Below are 19792 nucleotides of genomic sequence, written 5' to 3' on the forward strand. Positions count from 1 at the left end.
GAAGTCAACACATGGGTTACTACATTGCATCATATGCCCCGGACACTCTCCGACCACACACTGGTCAGATTCGTAATAAAGGTAACGACTCATACCCCTTCTCCATTTGCAGGAGATTTTAACCGACAGCCTTACACAACCCTGTCTTTAGAGATGGTCTACGAGTTGCTATACAAGAGTACTTTGCTCCTAACGTGGGGTCAGTGGAAGAAGCGGACGTTCTTTGGGAATCATTTAAGGTGACTTTTAGGGTCAATGCATAAGCACACAAGTGGGAGAACTGTGAGCACTATGCAACCAGCATAAAAAATTAGAACAGAACCTCTGTACGCTAGAAACCCAATATGAGAGAACGCCAAGTCCCTATATTCTAACCATGATACGAGAACAGCTCACAGAATATAAAGAGGTAGTGGAACAAGAAATCCACCACCTGCCTAAAAGACATGTAGCAATATCATATGGGGAGGGGGGACAACCGGGTAGTGCCCTAGCGACTAAGATCAGGGAGCCCCCAGGCACCTTTGCACATAACGCACATTAAAACACAAGATGGACATCATGTATATGACACTCTGGCCATATTAGATACATTTAAAAACTATTAGGGGCAGATTTACAAGAAAGTGACTTATCTGTAGAGTTGCATTACTTTCTCTGCACCACGGTGAAAAACCCTTGTGCCACCAAGGATGAGCCGTATTTACAATATGACGCACCATGGCGCAAGGATTGACAGATGCATCAGAAATTCTGACGCCTCTGTTGGCGCAAAAGTCACACATTGCTGGAGTCGTGACGCAAGCATGACGCTACTCCTGCAATGCATGGGGAGGCCTATCCTCATTGTGCTGTGTCACTCCTTACACCTGCTCCAAGCAGGCATAAGGTTTTGACGCAGTGACGTCCTAGAAGTGGTGCAGTGCAATCTTGTAGATTTCACTGCGTCACTTCTACAAGGCTTTTTTCCGTGGCAATGCCCATCCTGCATACATTATACCTGATGCAGTTATAATGTGATGCAGGGTTTTATAACGTTGTAAATAGGCCGCATTTTTACACCGCCGCTACGTAAAAATGATGCAAGGGGCTTGTAAATCTACCCCTTACACTTCCCAATAACAACAGCATAGCTCAGCCACATTAAACAAGACTGCAAATTATTTAGAGGACATAGCGTTGACATGGCTCTCGCTGGGACAGTGGGAATACCTAGTAAAACCACTTACGGTTGAGGAGGTTAAGGAGGCCATTAGCACCATACTTAATGGTAAAGCCCCGAAATAGATGGCCTCACTGTTGAGTTCTATAAAGAATTTGTGGATATATTAGCACCACACCTATTTAATGTACTTCCAGAGGCAAACGCTAAAAAGATGCCCTCATCATCGCCCTACCTAAGCCGGATAAGGCACTCAAGAATTGTGATTGTGATTCTTACAGACCTCTATCACTCATTAATATAGATGCAAAAATCCTAGCTCCTACGCTCCAACCATTACTCTAAAAAATTATACTGCCAGAACTATCTGGTTTTAGTCCCACTCGATCCACAGCTCAGAATTTACGAACTATTTTAGCAATATTACACCCGCTGGACCCATCCATATAGGCGGTGCCGGTGTTGTTGGATGCGGCCATAGAATGGACATATGTGTTTACAGTCTTGAAATACATGGGATTGCCTCAGGTCTACCTTGATTGGGTACAACTCCTATGCACAGCCCTTCAGGCCATGGTACGAATTAATGGAGTTACATCAGCTCCACTATATCACAAGAGGCATGTGACAGGCAGGCCTCCTTTCTCCAATTTTATTTGTGATAGCCCTAGAACCATTGACATGCATCATTAGACAGAGGCATGCCATGGCAGCTGAGTGCTTCCATCAAAGCCCACTTGCCATATCACTATATGCAGATGACATGGTACTGTACGTCTGTGATCCATATGCGCATCTAGCACCAGTGGCGTGAGAGCACATTCAATATGGGAGGTACTCAGAATAAAGCATTAACTTGACAAAGTCTACTATATTCCTTTTAAGTTAAATCAAAGTGCCATGTAAACTAGACTTTCCATTAGAATGGAGCACAGAACAGGTTAAATATCTAGGGATATGGATCCAAAGAGATCCAGACCTAGTGGTCTGACATAACTATATCCCAGCTTGAACATTAAGTGTTGCGATGGATACGACTGCCTTTATCGCTGACAGATAGAATCACCCTAATAAAAATGATTGTATTTCCAATTTGTTTGCACCTGTTGATCACTGGCAGGATCTAAAGGCCGCAGCTTTACAAGAAGACTCAGCTCCCTTTTGGAGCCTCATCAATGTCAGCACTAGGGGAGGGGCTGACCCAATCCCAAATCATATAACGGGGAGTCAATGGCACCAGCACTTCTCTGACCTTTACTCATTTGGGGAAAGAACGGCTCCAGAGAACCTAACCCCGGTAATTGAGAACTTGGTACCCCTGGAAATGGAGGCCGCGTTTGGACTATCGGAGGTCCTCTCTGCAATCAATATGATTGCTCCGGGAAAGGCAGCAGGACCTGATGGTCTCCCGGGCGATCTCTTGTTACACGATAAAGATCTATGGGCAGAATTTATTCTCCGTATTTTAAATAATTTAGCCTTGGGATGCCCGGTTCCGGGTTCTTGGAAGGGGGCGGAGGTGGTGGCCATTTATAAAAAAGGGGATAGGGGGGACCCTGCCAACTACAGACCGATTAGTTTAATTGATGTCTTACAAAAAGTGGTTGGCAGAGTCCTCCTTACCAGAATCAAGGCCTGGATAGATGAGGAGGGCATCCTGAGCCATTTTCAAGCTGGTTTCAGGGAGGGAGTTGGCACCATTGACCAGGTTTTTAGATTCTGTACCATACATTGGAAATCTGTGGTCATTGAAAAAGGCAGCCTGTATTTGGCTTTTATTGATTTAAAAACGGCCTTTGACCTGGTCCCACGACTACAGCTGTGGCAGGTCCTGTATGATTTGGGCATCCCCCCCTTAATCCTGGACCTCCTCAAACGCCTCCATGAAGGTAATTTTGCCAAAATCCGATGGGGGCATCAGAGTCAGCTTACAGAGAGGATAATCGTCGAGAAAGGGGTGCGCCAGGGCTGTGTTTTAGCCCCGACCCTGTTCTCTCTCTTTATAAATGGGGTGGCAGACCATTTGAGAGATGACACGGTCGACGCACCAACCCTGTGCGGGGAAAAAACACCCACCCTGCTCTTTGCTGACGACACTCTGTTGATATCTAAAAGCCCTATGGGCCTGCAAAGATTGCTCTCACGTTTTTCCCATTTCTGTGACATCAGGGGCTTGAAAATAAACACTTCAAAAACTAAGCTAATGGCACTATCACCCTCTAAAAATTTTAGGAATAACATCAAGCTTAATGACACTACTCTTGAGCTAGTTGAGGCTTTTGATTATCTTGGAGTCAGGGTAAACAACAAGCTAAAATGGGCCCCCCACCTATCGAAAATGCTTCTTGCCCATAAGAGAGCCTCGAAACATCAGAGACTCTCTTACAGCAGGCCCATTGCTGCGGCAGTCAAGGTCTACGAGGGGAAGGCAATACCAGCGGCCCTCTACGGGGCGGAACTGTGGGGGTTCGAAAACTTAACAGAGCTGCTTAGATCGGAGAATAAGTTCTTCAGAGACTTACTCTCGCTCCCTCTGTCTACCCCGCTAGTTCCTCTCCGTAACGATCTCGGTAGACAAAATATTAGCAATGTGGCCAGGCCGCGTCCTATACTATACTGGGCTAGGCTTCGAAGAACCCCTGAACTCCACCAGTATGCTTCTGCCCTGGACGAGTTAATAAAACTTGGAGCTGAGCGCAAGATTCCTTGGGTATCGATCTTGAAAAAGGAGCTCCAGAAGATAGGTCTGGAAGAGGCCTGGGAAACCCAGCTCCCCCCACCCAAACCACTGATAAAAAAGATGTATTGGGAATGGGTCATGACTAATAACCTAAGAAATCAGGGAGGTAAGCTAACTCTGATTTTCCTGGATGTGAAACCTGCACCTAGCATGGAACTCTTTCTCGACATGATTGAATCTCCTGAAGATAGGTCCCTTTATCTCAAAATGAGATATGGTACTCTCCCACTCCACGAGTTTCAATCTAGATGGAGTACGGCACCCGCGAGCTTGAAAGGTTGCCCAGGCTGTGCCTCGCCCTTAGAGTCTATCGGTCACTTTATGTTTGCATGCCAAGCATACCGGCAACCAAGATCAAGATGGCTGATACCGGTCTGCAAAAATCTGGGGACCAGGTCTGCTAGGGTGGCACTGCGCATCCTGACCCATGATACATCAGCCCCTAGTGCCATCTGTGGGACTGCCAAATACTTGGGCTAGGCCTGGAGGATCAGACGCAAGCTTCTTAAGGTGCACTAATTTTAAGCTATAAACTTAAGACCTCCGGCCCACAATGAATATCCTTGCCTAATGTACCGACAAACGGGGGTCTTTGATCATGTTGTATGTATAATATTACTGTTTTGTATTTTATCGCTTTTAATTGTATAACGATCGAAGTACACAGTTGTAGTGGGTTTTAAAATGTTTTTATATTTACTGTACCAAACTTTTATGATATTTTTAATATATCGAATAAAGTAACTACAACAGCAACAGCACCTGTTGATCAATATACCTGTAACACTGACCAGTGATTTTTTTTAAAACACTCATCACACATGATTACCCTGAACTGAGGGGTGAAACAACCTAGAATCAAGTGGAAGACTCTAACCCTGCCTTATGAAATGGGTGACTTCAGAGCCCCAGACTCACAGCTTTATTACTATTGTGCTCAAGCGCATTTTGCAAACTACTGGCTTCACCCCCTCCACACATGCTACATTTAACTATAAGAATGATGACGCTCACCCAACACCTCTGTCAGAAATGGCTACACATAGACGAAAGCCGAGACCCTGAAAAGAAATAAATACAATTGATTGACCACAGAGGCCTGGCGGGCCCTAGGATCCTGGGCAAAAAAGCTGCCACTATATGCACCAGCATTACAACTGGGATACTATCCCAAATTATCTTTCATGCATGAGAAATGAGCATTAGAAATATTAAAGAAGCACAAGGCGACAACGCTTTGGGATATGTACCTGGGGGAGAAACTTGTGGAACTGGAAGAAATAGGCCCTTACTATTATTTACTTATCATAGATTGAGGTCCCCAGATGCACCTCCAACACTGAATCCATTACAGACACTCCTAACAAGCTCATCCCCAAAGAAACTGATCCCAAGCTGATACATAAAAACACAGCAGGAAAATCTCAAAACAACACATTGAAATGGAATGCTTTACTAGACATACCACTGAGCCCTGAGGACTGGAGATTTTGCTGTACATTGATGGGAATGCTCACAGGGAACATGGCCAGACTGGCCATGCCGGGCATCAAGTGTTTCCCCGGGAGGCTGAATGGCCGGTTTTGTTACTGGGGTGCCGGTTTTGTAGAAGTGCAGCAGTTAGAAACCTTGCATAAAAGTGTTCAGATAACTCCAGTGATTTTTTGGAGGCTGGTCTGAATTTCTTTTTGCAAGGTCCGCTTTGGGTTATCTTCCGGGCCCTGACAGCGAACAGCAATTTACAAATAATTCACTTTAAGTATCTGCAACAAATGTACCATACCCCTGCTAGGTTGTATAGATCTGGATTAAGGGACGATGATAGGGGCAGACGTTGCAGAGTAAAATAAGTTGATTTTCTACACAAGCCATGACAGTATGAGAAGGTGGGTCAATTTTGGGGTCAAGTACGTGAGGCACTCACTGAAATGATAATGGGGCCGGTGGAGTGCAAACCTAAAATGTGTCTACTCAAATTGGTGAGATCACTGAAACAAGCAAATCTGAAGCTTGCGGCCGTGGGGGGCTGCTACTGTCAAAAAGAAGAGTAGCGATACACTGCAGGAAGAGATCAGTTCCTAAATTTGATAAATGGCTGAGAGATATAAACTACTTGCAAGAGCAATTAGAATTGTAAGCAGAAAAGCTACCACGAACCTCGAGACCAGAGATATTTGGAGTTTGTTGACAGCATACTTATTAACGCACACTGCGGTATTGTAAAATGTTGGAAGGTACTATGGGCCAGATGTACCAAGATAAATTGCGATCGCAAATTATCGCAAAAAGAGAATCGCCAACATTTTGCGATTCCCTATTTTGCGCAAGCATTTAGAGAATTGCAATTTGCCATTTCCTAAATGTTATTCTGGTAGACATCGCAAATTGCGATTTTGCTGTAAGGAATCTCAAATTACCACCAACTTCAGATTGATGGTAAATTGCGATTTCCATGAAAAATGCAATTTTATGCATTTTTCAAGTGCAATGTGGCACACATACATGCCGCGCCACATGTGCACACATGCTTATTTCAGGGGTGCAACAGGGTGTCCTTTAGAAAACCTTGCAGCCTTGAAATTGCGTGCGCAATTTGCGAGTACCTATTGGGTATTTGCAAATTGCGTACGCAATTCCCATTCATTCCTATGGGCCTCTTGGCCTGTAGGAATGAATGGGAAGCCATTCCTTATTTGCGACTCGCAATTTGCGAGTCGCAAATAAGGAATGCGTAGGAATGGCTACATTTTAGCAGATTCCTACATACATTGCATTTTGCGAGTCTATAATAGCGAATCGGTAAAATTCGCTATTATACTCTCGCAAATTGTAATAATGATACATCTGGCCTACAGTCACAAAGAATTGCCAAAAATGCTTTATGCAATACTGTGCTGTAACTGTATATGTCTACAACATGGATGGGCTGCTCGGACATTGCGGTACATGATAACGAACTGATGTTTCGATGTGCTGTGGTATAAGTTACCAAAATCAATAAAAAGAATTAAAAATATAATTGCACTGGAGTTTCCATTCATGTGGTGCAGAATGCTCTGCCATGGAGAACTGTGAAATGCCAAAAAATGCCTTCTTGCAAAAGCCACATGAAATTTCCGCTCTCAAATAGTACTAGTGGAAACCTGTACTTGGTACATACACCTTTCCAGACATACTTTTGCGAATGTTTGCAAATAGAAACATACTTTAAAGTATGCTCAGGCTAGAGTAAAAACCTCCACTCATACTTTTACAAATTGTTTCTTGAATAGGACAACACTATGAGATGAATGAAATGACCTAGACATTTTGTATCTGACATTAAATTACGGGTATTTGTACTTTGTGTCATACCTACCGGAAGACCCAAAAACTGACAGGAAGTCATGCCTGCAATACAGAATGAAAATACAAAAATTGTTAGAAACATCGTATGGCTTAGATAGCCAAATGTTGTGAAATTCTGTATGAGACGTGCCCTAAAGAGAAGTGGCAAACTTTGCAGACATCTTGTGTCAAAGCACAAAATATACCAGTAGAACAGTTAACATGTGCACAACCATTTAAAGAAGTGTTTGCGGGAGGCTTTATTAACAGTTCTAATATTAAAATTGTACCTTTAATATAACTGATGAGTACTAGACAGGTAGGTACAGGAATACATTTAGAGTGGGCTGGATGCATTAGATAGGTGTAGACTTCATTCATAAGATGTTTTTCCTATTCCATACCTTAATCTCTGAAGAATATCAGTCAAGAAAGTAGCATGTGAACATATAACTGCAGCCTTTCTTTCTCCAAGCCACCTCACTACAGCCTAAACCTACCACATAACCTCATGTTCCATCTAGAAATATTACTTACTGCTACAGCTGCTGCAACCCAGATATTCCCAAAGCACTTTTTGCATTCCCAACTGAGCCTTCTTAACTTTGCAAATTATCTTCTAAACCCGAGTGCTACAATATTTGAGCGGGATATGCAAAGAAGGGAAACCATTGGAGTTTAGATGGTGGAATGGAGGCAAAAAGTGGAATTGAAGACTGGGTGGCTGTTGAAATATCTCTGTATGATTTGGAGGCTGATAAACCATGTACCCCAAAAGAGTCTGCAACTTGAGATCCCCAACTTCAAGAGGAAATGTATTCTTGGTACTGACACACAGATCAGAACCTCTGTCCCTGATCTGTGCTATGCACCTTCCTTCATCATTGTTTACAGTGAGCTCAACATTTTGCTTTTAAAAAACACCTGATTAACAAAACATTGGCTCCACAGCATTGTGCTGTAATAACAGGATGATGTTCAATTGTGGTGTGCTTCTGCTTTCTGCTCTCCCTAATCTATTTGTTACACTGTTACTACTAATGGTCATTACGAATGCCTATTTTATACCTAGAGTCATTTCTGATACCCCATGACAATTATTTTGTCCTTTATCTTAAGACACCTTTGTCATGTAAAATATACCTCTCTAAACTAATTTTTCTACTTCATTGTAATTATTTTTCATTGTAAAATGACCTTTTCAAAACATCTATGTGAAGGATAACTCATTGATGTCCTACCTGCTGCCAGCATGATATCATCCTCCACTCCAGGCGCCACCTCTCGTTTGAGGCAGGCAGCACTGAAAAGTAGAGAGTCTCTCCTTTACATCAACGCCCCTTCAAACAGATCCTTGCTCCTGCATCACAGGTGCACCCCGACTCATGAGCAGGAATCCCACTAGACACCACTGATCTTCTATTTGCAGGGAAGTTGGCCCTCTATCCATGGGTCAACCAATCAGGGGACCAAATGTATAATAAAAACAATGAATTTCTCTTCGCTGTGTGGCCACTGGGGCCTCTGAGGAGCAATTGGGCCCCTTGGGAAAAGAAATGTTGCCAGCATTTTTTTCACCTCTACTGCCCGTGCCCTTTCTGGCAACCACCCAGGCAGCACAGTGTGCAGGACATTGTGGGTAAGAAAATCATGGGAGCCACACAAGGGATAACTCTCTGGACTCCTCAATGTGTATTGTTTTCAAAGATTTCTGGGTGTGGTAGGTTTCTCTGGATGGCGAACGCGCCCGGGCCAAAATACCGCAGTTACCCTATTGCCAAAACATGTGGGTTTTTTTTACAGGAAGTATTGATATCTCCTCATTGCTTTGGTGACCTTTTGTGCTCCAGGTGCTAGGCTGAGACACACAAGTGGTGTAGTGTTTTTATCAGAAGAATTGTGGGAACACAGAAAAGTATAACATCTGTTATTAAAGCTTGAATTATTCTCCATTACTAATATCCAAATGCGCTCAAGAAATAATAAAGCAGCCACGTACCTAGCCAGAAAGAGTGAATGTCAAAGGAAAACACAAGCGTTCTCCATTTTTGGCAGAAGTGTAGTGTATAGAATAGTTGAACATTTTATATTACCACTTAAATTTCTCACCATTTTTGGATTCCAAATGCAAGCAATTTTGCAAGAAAGAAAACATCTTGACAATTGACCTCTGAATAACATGATAGTATGAGTAACCCCAAATACAAATGTGTTCAAATAACCACTCTACTCCAAAATTCAGTATCTTGTGCACATTTCAAAAACAGATAGGTTTCCTTTATTCTCAATCCTCATCCACTAGATTTTACTATGTGGATTGGGTATTGTGTGTTTTCAACAAATACCATATATCACTGCCAGCAGAAGGGTTTGATGGATGCAATGGTGATTTACTTTTTTAAATTGGCCTTATGGGCAGCAAATTACAGATGAAAACATTTTTCCCAATTGCTATTTTCCCACTCATTTTCATTGTTTGTTTGGTTTTAACATTTATTTTACTTTGGAAAACCAGAAGAAGTCTCCACAAATGACATCTTGCTGAATGTCGAACTATGGCTGTCATACCTGCTTCCAGTACAAATTGAAAATATGTTTAAACTGCAAATAATTAGCAAAAATGGGCCACCAGTACAGACAACTTTGGTTAAATCTGGGTTTCTTTCACCACTCTTCTTGTTCATGAAAGTTAGGAAGATGGTAATCTTAGCACAACAAACATTTCCTTGATGCCATTTTTAGGAAAAAAAATATATGTTGTTTTTCACAGCACTTTTACAGTTAAAAAACAAATTGCTATATTGTTGTGATTTACTCTCTTTTCTCCAGGGGAATCCACAAATGTTGTGTATGTTTAGAATCCCGAAGATGTCAGAATAGAAGGGAGTAAAATTGACCTTGATGCTTTTCTTTGGAAAAAAGGTATGAAGGCTTACTCACAAGGTGACCTACACATCAAAAAAAGGGATCAGCTCTTTGGGTAGAAACGCCTCAGCAGCTAAGGGGTTAATACTGACGTCCTACTACTATCATCTGCCCATCCATCCTTGCACCTTAAGCTCTTCCTACTAATACTGATGGTTTAAATGCCAGTTGTTCTCAGTCCACTTCCCAGCCAGCACTCTACAATGTCCTGTCATTGTTTGCCCGCCATTTCTTACTATGTTTTAACCATCTGACAATGATCCGCATATTTATTGTTGTCCTTAATTCCTCCTACCAGCAAGAATGTTACCTGCATGAAATGCTGATCACTTAATTGCTAACATTTTCCTGCTGGGATGCCCACGGTGGGAACTCTTGCTCCCCATCATATCACAATTTATATCTCTTGCAGTTACTTCTGCCTTCTGAACAATCCTAACCCTGGAACCTGTGCATATTCAGAGCAGACCTACTTTCAAGAGCCTTTATTAAATATTTATTAAATACTTAAAATTACAAAATTAACTCACCTTTGCCTAGTCTTTCATCAAACATGTATTCATGAAAAATAAATTAAACCAAAACAATCTAATTTCACCCAGAGCCCACTGTCAACTTTTTTAAGCAAGCTATTCCATGTAATATAAAAACCATAATAACAGATAACTTGTATAATATTGTTGTATATACCATGTGGCCTATCAGCTAAGGCTGCTGCCTTTGGAACCTGGGGAACCAGGTTCAAGCCTAACTGGCCCATGCATCAAGCAAAATTCTCCTCGCTAAATTAGCGAATTGGTAAAATAGGCCGTTAGCGAGCGCCAAACAACATATTCCAATGCATCAACCCCAATGCCGAAAAAACTACATAATCGCAAAAAAAACACGGTAAAATACGGAATCGCAAATAAGATAATCGGAAATAGCGAAAACAACAATTGTGCTTGCCAATAGCGATTAGCAAATAAAGAATCGCAAAGGAATGCATCAAAAATCGCAAATACAGAAAATCATCAAAATTGCTATTTAGCATGAGCAGAATAAGGGGAATCTCAACCAGGAGGTAAAGATGATAAAACACAAAAAAAAAAATATCCCATTGGTGCAAACAACCTGGAACGCTTCAAAAATGGCACGGGAGACCCCATAATTTTTTCAAGATGGCAGCCCTCTACATGCCTGCAAGGAGGATGAGAATACATGCAGCAGCACAGCACAGGAGGAGGATCCAGTAGAGGGTATTCAGAGTGCGCATTACATTGCTGGGCCAAAATGAGGATGAAGTATATGACAAGTACCTTCTGAATCATGCCATGATAATGCGCCTAATTGCTGACCTGGAACCACTACTGCAGCACCAGACACGTAAGACCAATGCCATTCCTGCGCATGTCCAGGACCTATGCAGCCTGCACCTAGAGGCGTCTAGAAGTTTCCAGGGGGTCGTAGCGGTAGCGTGAGGCGCCTCACAAAGCGCACTTACACGCTTCTTCCGTAGATTCATAGATGCCATGCTGACAATGATACATACCCACATCACCTTCCCCACAACCCCACAGCAGTTGAACCAGACCAAAGAGGACTTCTACCAGGTGGCCCAATTCCCCCATGTCATAGGATGCATTGACTGCACGCATGTCCCCATCTGTCCCCCCTCAGCCAACGGATACATCTTCTGTAACAGGATGTCCTATCACTCGAACAATGTGCAGGTCATGTGCAATGCCAAGCACATAATTACGGACATAGTGTCACAATTTCCAGGGAGCACACACGACTCATATATATTTCGACACAGTGGCATCCACAGGCGTCTGCTCAACGGTGAATTCGGAGAGGGACACCTACTTGTACATACATATACCTATTCATTACATCATTATCACATATGTAATTGCATTACTGCCGCTAAGACTTTGCTTTCCACCCTGTAGGTGACAGCGCATACGCCTTGTGGGAATATCTCCTCACCCCCCTACCTCAACCCAGCACCACAGGAGCAGCGCTACAACGCGGCACATATTAGCACCAGAAATGTGGTTGAGAGTACATTCGGGATCCTGAAAAGTCGCTTCAGGATCTTGCAAAAGACTGGTGGTGCATTGCAATATAACCCCGAGACCTGCTGCAGGAATGTAGCAGCATGTGCCATGCTGCACAACATTGCAACCAGAAGGGGGATACCAATTTTGATGGACGAAAATGACAACGTTCGGGATGAACAACCACCCGCACAACACCTCAACACTGAGGTGGACATACATCACACAACATCACTTCAGAGCCAGGTAAGAATGAGCCATCACAAAATATTGTTCAGTGCAAATGTTTTATTCACATGAACACATGTCAAAGTAAATATTCATAACAAGGAAACATGATTGGGATTGCATACTTTGTGAGATCAAATATAACAGTTAACAGCACGGGAGTGCAATCACAATATTTAAGTGGACAATGGTTACACCACCATGGACAAATAGGCGGAACTGAATGTCTAGCGCCTCTTGCCACATACCCCCAGCCTCCTGTCGCATGGCTCCTCTACATCACCACGATGTGTGCCTGTGGATGTTGAGCTGCGCGAACTGCAACTCCTGCTACTGGTCTCCGGCACGGACACGCTACTCATGCTTGATGCCTCCTCACTACCCTCCTCCCCTTCCAAGTTGCTGGCACACAATGTCCCAGACTGTAGATGTTCCACAGCAGTGGTCACTTGGCCTAAGGCCTTTGCAACATCCCCGCAGAAATGGCCTAGGTCTAACGGCAGTGACACGGAGACGGAGCGGTGTGACAAGACAGCAGTGCTGTTGCAGAGCTTGGTGATGGCCCTAGTCTTCTCAGAAGAACGAAGCAAGCTCTGACGATGCCTCCTGTGCTCACTGCGTTGTCCTGCTAGGACGACACTGGTGAGCTCCTGTAGGCACTTCTTAATTTCCTGACTCCCCTCTGCTACAACTGTGGTTAGGTCACGTACACAGTCTGTCATCGTGCTCATGTTTTTGGCCGGTTTTGAGATCTGAAGGTTCATTGTGCCCATATGTCTCCCGTGCAGGTGCTGAACACGTAGAATCTGGGACTCTACCCCACCATAGACATTTGGAGCCTGTTCTGATGCCGCTGCAATACTGCTCATGGACCTGCACCGCTGTCTGACTCGGCCACATGCTGGTGTTGGAGCTGGCGGAGGAACACATGTCTGGCTGGGAACTCTTGTGGGTGCTGGGCTCTGCTCTGTTTCCATTGCCTGCAGTGCAGGGACATGTGCCCTGCATTTTGGTGGTGGTGGTGTTGGTGTTGGTGTTGGTGCTGGTGTTGGTGGTGGTGGTGGTGGTGGTGGTGGTGTGGATTGAGGGTCCAGCAGAGTCTCTCCATCTGTCTCTGCCGGTGTCTCCGAAATGATGAGGCGCTCGCTGTCATCTAAGTCCACCGGAGATGCATCTCTGTGTTAAACAGTGCATTGTTATTTTATTTTGTTACTCTATCTGTTTATCATTTAGCCTACTTTTCACATAATAAATAACATATTTAAACACACTGTCGGACATGTACTGCTGGTGTCATTTCTTGCGCATTGGTGATTATCCATGCACACTTGCCTGACATGACTACAACTCCCATGATGCAGTTCGTATGTGGGGTTATATGTGTAATGAACTTCTTCCTGCCCACTGTGATTAGCCTGGGGGGATGTGCATGGGTATACAATATGCAGCGTATTAGCGCAGGCATGCATCTTACCTTGTTGTGTGGTTGCTGCACCGGAGGTGTCCATTTGGGTGATTCCTACGACTGCCTCAGGCTCAATAGTCCCCTCAACGAGGTCCTCCAGGGCTGTGTTGGCGGGTACTTTGGATGACCCCCCTCCTGTGCCAGCTGCTTCCTTCACCCTTTCTGCTATGCGCTCCTTTGCACGTTTCCTGAGGTCGTACCACCTCTTCTTCAGCTCGTCAATGCTGCGGTGCATGACTCACACAGCATTTACCTTCTCCTTGATGCACACCCATATTTTGCACTTCTCAGCTTCTGGCACCTTCAGGGACAACTTTCCAAAATGTTTGTCATGCTTGCTGCTCACCCCCTCTATCAGGTGTTCCAGTTCCCTATCAGAGAACTTTCTCTTCCTCTTCCTGGGCGTGTCAGTTGTCTTAGCAGCATTGTTGTCCATCCTGGGTAGGTGTAGTGTAGCTGGGTTGTGAGGGTGAAGTCTCTCAGGTCCAGCTTCAGTCCTCTGCCTCCTCCTCTGAGTGCCTCAGGGCACTGAATGAAGCATGGGCTGGATGACTTCCTGGTTGTGATGTCATCAGCCTGCTTCTGGAGTGACCCGTTTTTTGCGAAATCGCTTTTTCCGAATTCGCTATTACCAAAATCGCTAATACCGAAATTCGGTAATAGCTAATATCTATTTCAAGGACTCTATTGTGTATTCGGAGATTTTTAGCGATTTTTATCGAATCGCTAAAAGTTACCGAATCTGTATATGCATCCCGGAAAACGATTCCTTATTGGCGATTTTTTATTTGTCGCTAATAAGGAATCCCTTTACTGATTTTTGATGCATGTGCACCTAAGTGCTTTAATCATTATCATGTGATTCTGGAAAAATCCCCATGGGCCCGATGTAGGTAAAACCGAACTACCGAGTCCTAAATAGCAAATTTTACCGATTCGCTATTAAGGACTCGCAAAATTGAATGTAGGTAGAAATCACTAAAATATTAGCGATTCCTTAACATTCCTTAATAACGAATCCCAAATTGAGATTAGTTGATAAGGAATACCTACCCATTCATTCCTATGGGCTAGGAGGCCCATAGGAATGAATGGGAAGATATTCACTATTAGCGATTCGGTATTAAAGAATGCAAATAGCGGGCGCTATTTCAAGGGTGCCAGGGTGTCAAAAGTACACCCTGTTGCACCCCTGAAATGTGCATGTGTGCACATGTGGCGCACATACATGCTCTAAGGGCATGAATGTGTGCCACAAGGCACTTTCAAAAAAGCAAAAAAGTGCTTTTTAAAAGGAAATTGCTAATTACCACCAACTTGAAGTTGGTGGTAATTAGCGATTCCTTAAGGCTAAAGTACACTTACTTTTGTGCTACTTACATTGCATTTAAGGAATCGCAATTTACGATTCCTTAAATGCAAGAGCAAAATAAGGAATCGCAATTTTGTGATTCCTTATTTTGCTAGTAGGTTTAAACTCACCTACATTGCTCGCAGCCAAATAGCGATCAGTAACGCTGGAATTCTGCTAATTTCAGCGTTACCGATCGCTATTTGGCCACCTACATCGGGCCCTTAATCTTCTTCAGCCAAAAATATGAATTGTAATCTTGGTGAAATGTATTTGTGTAAATCAGCACTTGATGTACACAATCTTATAGATCTTCTCTCAACCCTCCACTAATGTACAGGGCTCCATTGCTTCATATCTAGGTTTGCATTAAATAAATACTAATACTAACATATGCGGCCTGGGCAAAATGAAATTATCCAATCTAATTCATGTAATTTTAGGAATTTCTTATTTTGCTTGTTAAGTGAAATTTTCCCAAATCACTCTATTATGCAAGATCCCATAATTATGTTACATTTGTGGTCAAATTAACCACAGGTGCACAATTTGTGTCAAAAATGTTCCACAAATACACAAAAACAACCAGAAGTGAGTGGATGTTTTTCACTGTGCTTTTGTTTAAATGCGTCCTTATGCCAAAATATTTATGCAAGGAAGCATTTTGCTCTAAAATATAGTGCAAAATAACAGACTGGCACTTTGCCTATTTATAAGCAATATCATGTTATTGTACCGTTCAAACACACCTTCATATATTGCCATCTCAAAGATCTGATGACATTTACAAACCAGTCGCCAATCAACCTTGTGGTTTATATTTACGTATATAAATATGTAAATATTTATATATATATTCACTGAAAAAGACAAAGGTTACAGGGATGTTGTAGTTAGGAAATGGAGTGAAGAAAATCTTAGAAATTCGCGGAAACAAATAAAGGTTTCAGTCATGTTATAGTTAGGCTGAAGTTTCATTCATACAAAACCAGAGAAATTCAGCTGTTATAGTTAGTGAGCTAGCTATAACTCACGCCCGCAATGCAGTGCTTATGACATCACATATTACATCACTCATGACATGGTCAGTGACATCACTGATGACATCACCCTTGACATCTCAAATGGCATCACTGATGACATCATCCAGAGACTGTGAGTGTTTTTAAAAGTTTATGAGTGATGAATATTTATACCAAGGTGTATTGATGATTCAGTGGGTCATGACTAACTGTATAAGTGAGTGATTAGGTGTTTCAGTGAATGTTTGGGTGAGTGACCGGTTGTGTGAATGTCTGTATTTGTCAGTTGGTGTCTAAGTGGCTTTATGGGTGTGTGAGTGGGTATGTGAGATTCTGTATGGGTGAGTGATTGGTTGTCTGAGTACCTCTATGTGTTTCTGAGTGTCTCTGTGGGTGAGCAAGGGAATGTGTGACTGCCTGTATAGATGTGTGACTGAGTAAGTCAGTGGCTGTATGGTTTAGTGAGTGCATGTGTGAAGGTCTGTATGGGTGATTGAGTGTGTGCATGGCTGTATCAGTGAATGAGTGCATGTGTCAGTGGTATATTGGCGAGGAACTGGGTATATGAAAGTCAGTTTAGCTGAGTGATGGGGTGAGTGAGTGAATGTGAGAGTGGCTGTATGGGTGTATGTATCTATATCAGTGACAGTATAGGTGAGTGAGTACATGTTAGTGTCTGTATGAGTAAGTGAGTGAGTGTATACGTAACTGCATGAGTGATTATGTGGATATGTGATTGACTGTATGGGTGAGTGAGTAGGTGTGTGAGTAGATCTATTGGTGACTGACTCAATGTGTGAGAGGCTGATTGGGTGTATGAGTTGATATGTCATTAGTTAGTGAGTGGTTGTATGAGTGGCTGTATGGGTGAGTAAGCAGATGTGTGTTTTGATCTACGAATCAATAAGTGACTGTGTAACTACTGGTATGGGTGTGTGAATGGGTTTGAGAATGTTAGTGTGGAAGTTGGATTGGGTGTATGAAACGTTGTTTGGAGTGTGAGTGGGTGTGTCAGAGATTCTGTGGACGATCTCATCTGTGATGTCATCAGGGATTTTATTTGAGATGTCATCAGTGATATCACTGACCATGTCATAAGTGATATCATATGTGAGGTCATAAGCAGTGCATTCCGGGGGAGTGAGTTATAGTTAGCTCACTAAATATAAGGCTGAATTTCTCTGAGCACAAGTTAAAAGTCAGCCTAACTATAACGTCCATGTAACCTTTCTTTTTTTTCTGTGAATTTCTACGTTTTTTTTCATTCCATTTCTTAACTATAATGTCCCTGTAAAATTAGGTTATTTCTGTGAATTTCTAAGGTTTTTAAAATGCTAATTCCTAACTATAACATCCCTGTAACCTTAGTTTTTTCAGTGAATTTCTATGGTTTTTTAAGTAGGACTTGCATTTACAGATTGGTGGAGAAAGGGGATGGGGCCTCTGAGTAGCTGTCAGGAAACCTGCTGTATAGAACTTACAGGAGCTAGCAGGATGGCATCTTAGTTGACAAAGTCTCTAAGGAGTACAGTAGACTTCATCCCCCAACCGTTAAACACCAGGAGTTGCATTTGCAGAGTGGTGGAGAAAGGGGGCGTGGCCTCTAAAGACCTTCTAGCAATTCCACTGTGCGGGACTTACTGGAGTTAACAGGAGGAGTAATAGGCCCTCCAAGGACATCCTTGGGGGCCTACTACCCCTCCTGTTACCACCAGAAAGTCCCACACAGTGGGATTGCTGAAACCTCATAGGAGGCCATGCCGCTTTTCTCCACCACACTGCAAACGCGCCTCCTGGTGCACTACTGGTAGGGGTATGAAGTCCCCCTGGCTATTCAGGGCCTTTGTGGGCCAACTACCCCTCCAGTGACCTCAAGCAAGTCTCACAGAGGTTTTCAGTGGCTACGTCCCCTTTCTCCACCACTCTGCAAATGCGCCTCCTGGTGCACTACTCGTTGGGGGATAAAGTCCCCTTGGCTCTTGATGGTTCTGATATTGGCTGTTAGTGCCAGATATGCTGTGATTGGTCCATTTAAACTGGAGGGGCTGACCACAACATGGAGAATATGTTGCAGCAGTTGTTAGGGGACTCGGGAACTTGGTCACTGTGTTCTGAGAAAAATAAATCAGTGGTCACATAAAGGGGAAGGGTGAGCACACACTGAACCCCAGTGTCATGTGATGCAGCTCGAAAGGGACTAAAAAAAATTGGGTACCAGTTACCGCAGTACCAGCACTTTGTACAGTGGCATCTAGTACCTCAACCCCTGTGGTACCCCAGATTGTGGAGATTGATCACCATTGGGGATTCAGTACAGGGCCTGGCTGGAGACCAACCCTGACGGCCAAGTCCCCTGCACCACACAGCCAAAGAACATGGACAGCAGGGACTTCAGCACCTGCTAGGATTTGGGCACCAGTTTAGGGATGCCTGCTTGCATTCTATTAGGACCAGACCTTGTGCCCAACCGCCTTTGTGCCGGCTGTAGCCTATGGGAAGTAGGGGTTGTCCACCTGTATTTGATTGGGTGCAGGGCCAAACCTTCCCTGTGCAGGCCTGAAGACAGTGGACAGTGTGGTTAGGGGTACATGTGAAGGTTTTTGCATCAGTAAGAGGTTTGTCACATCGGGCCATTGTGCAGGCATAAGCAATTCACAGTGGGATTGGATACCTGAAGTTTATTGGGCACTGGGAAAAACTGACGCATTGTACAGCAGAAAGCCATGTGCAGCAAGTGGCTGGGCAAACAACAGGATTAGGAGACAGAGGTCAGACCCTGTGTTGGACTTGGCCCTTCTGGCAAGTTCACCCCCAGAACTTTTTGCAGTATATTAGCTTTTTCCCTATAGTGTATTAGTGGATTTAAGCCTCTAGGCACTTTCACACTGTGTCCCAGTGGAAAGCACGTGCGCTCTATGTATGGTTTGGTGAGACTGACCTGCCCTTCCATAGGAATGCATGGGGGATCTGAGTGACCATGTTAGTTCCTGATGCGTGGGGAGTGCAGGTGCGAGTTTGGTATGTACGGACTCGTGTGATTAAATGCTGCGCGATGATGTGTGCGGCGTTACTGTAGCTAGTACAGAAGCGCCACTTCTAGACGCTGGCATAAATGTGCAGTGACTGCCTGTCGCGTGATTGGCTGGCTGAAGTCATGTGACGGGCTAGGGAATCCACAGTCAGGAGGAGTCGCCCAGTGGTGAATGGAGAGATCAGCAGCCAGATGGGTGGGAGGAGTACACCTAGGAGCTGAATAGGGCTGGGCTTTTCCCACACAATGCTGGCTCCGCCCCCTGTGGTGCGACTGATGACCCTGGCCTGCACTCTGAATAGGGAGAGGGGCTGAGCAAAACAAAGTGCTCAAGAACCAGTTGCATCTGGTTCGCCCCTCCCCTGCACCTTGAGACAAAGGTATTATGTGTATAAAAAGGGTCTGTGTCCCCTTACAAAATGTTCTGCTTTGGATCCTGACAGGAGGCGGCTTGCTGCTGGTGGGGCCCAGGAGGGACCGCCATGGGGGCTGCCTCCCT

At 43.9% G+C, this 19792-nt stretch overlaps 1 long non-coding RNA gene across 5 annotated transcripts in view; it reads right to left on the minus strand.

Annotated features, from left to right (window-relative positions):
- The window catches only part of LOC146811204 (uncharacterized), a 117739-nt gene that overhangs the window by 87487 nt on the left and 10460 nt on the right, over positions 1-19792 (minus strand). For all 5 annotated transcript variants that reach the window (XR_014966695.1, XR_014966694.1, XR_014966698.1 and 2 more), the window contains exon 2: positions 7261-7292. This is a non-coding gene — a long non-coding RNA (uncharacterized LOC146811204). The remainder of the gene's footprint in view (positions 1-7260; positions 7293-19792) is intronic.

Source organism: Triturus cristatus, chromosome 7 (genome assembly GCF_964204655.1).
Source record: "Triturus cristatus chromosome 7, aTriCri1.1, whole genome shotgun sequence".
In the NCBI taxonomy this organism is placed as follows: domain Eukaryota; kingdom Metazoa; phylum Chordata; class Amphibia; order Caudata; family Salamandridae; genus Triturus; species Triturus cristatus.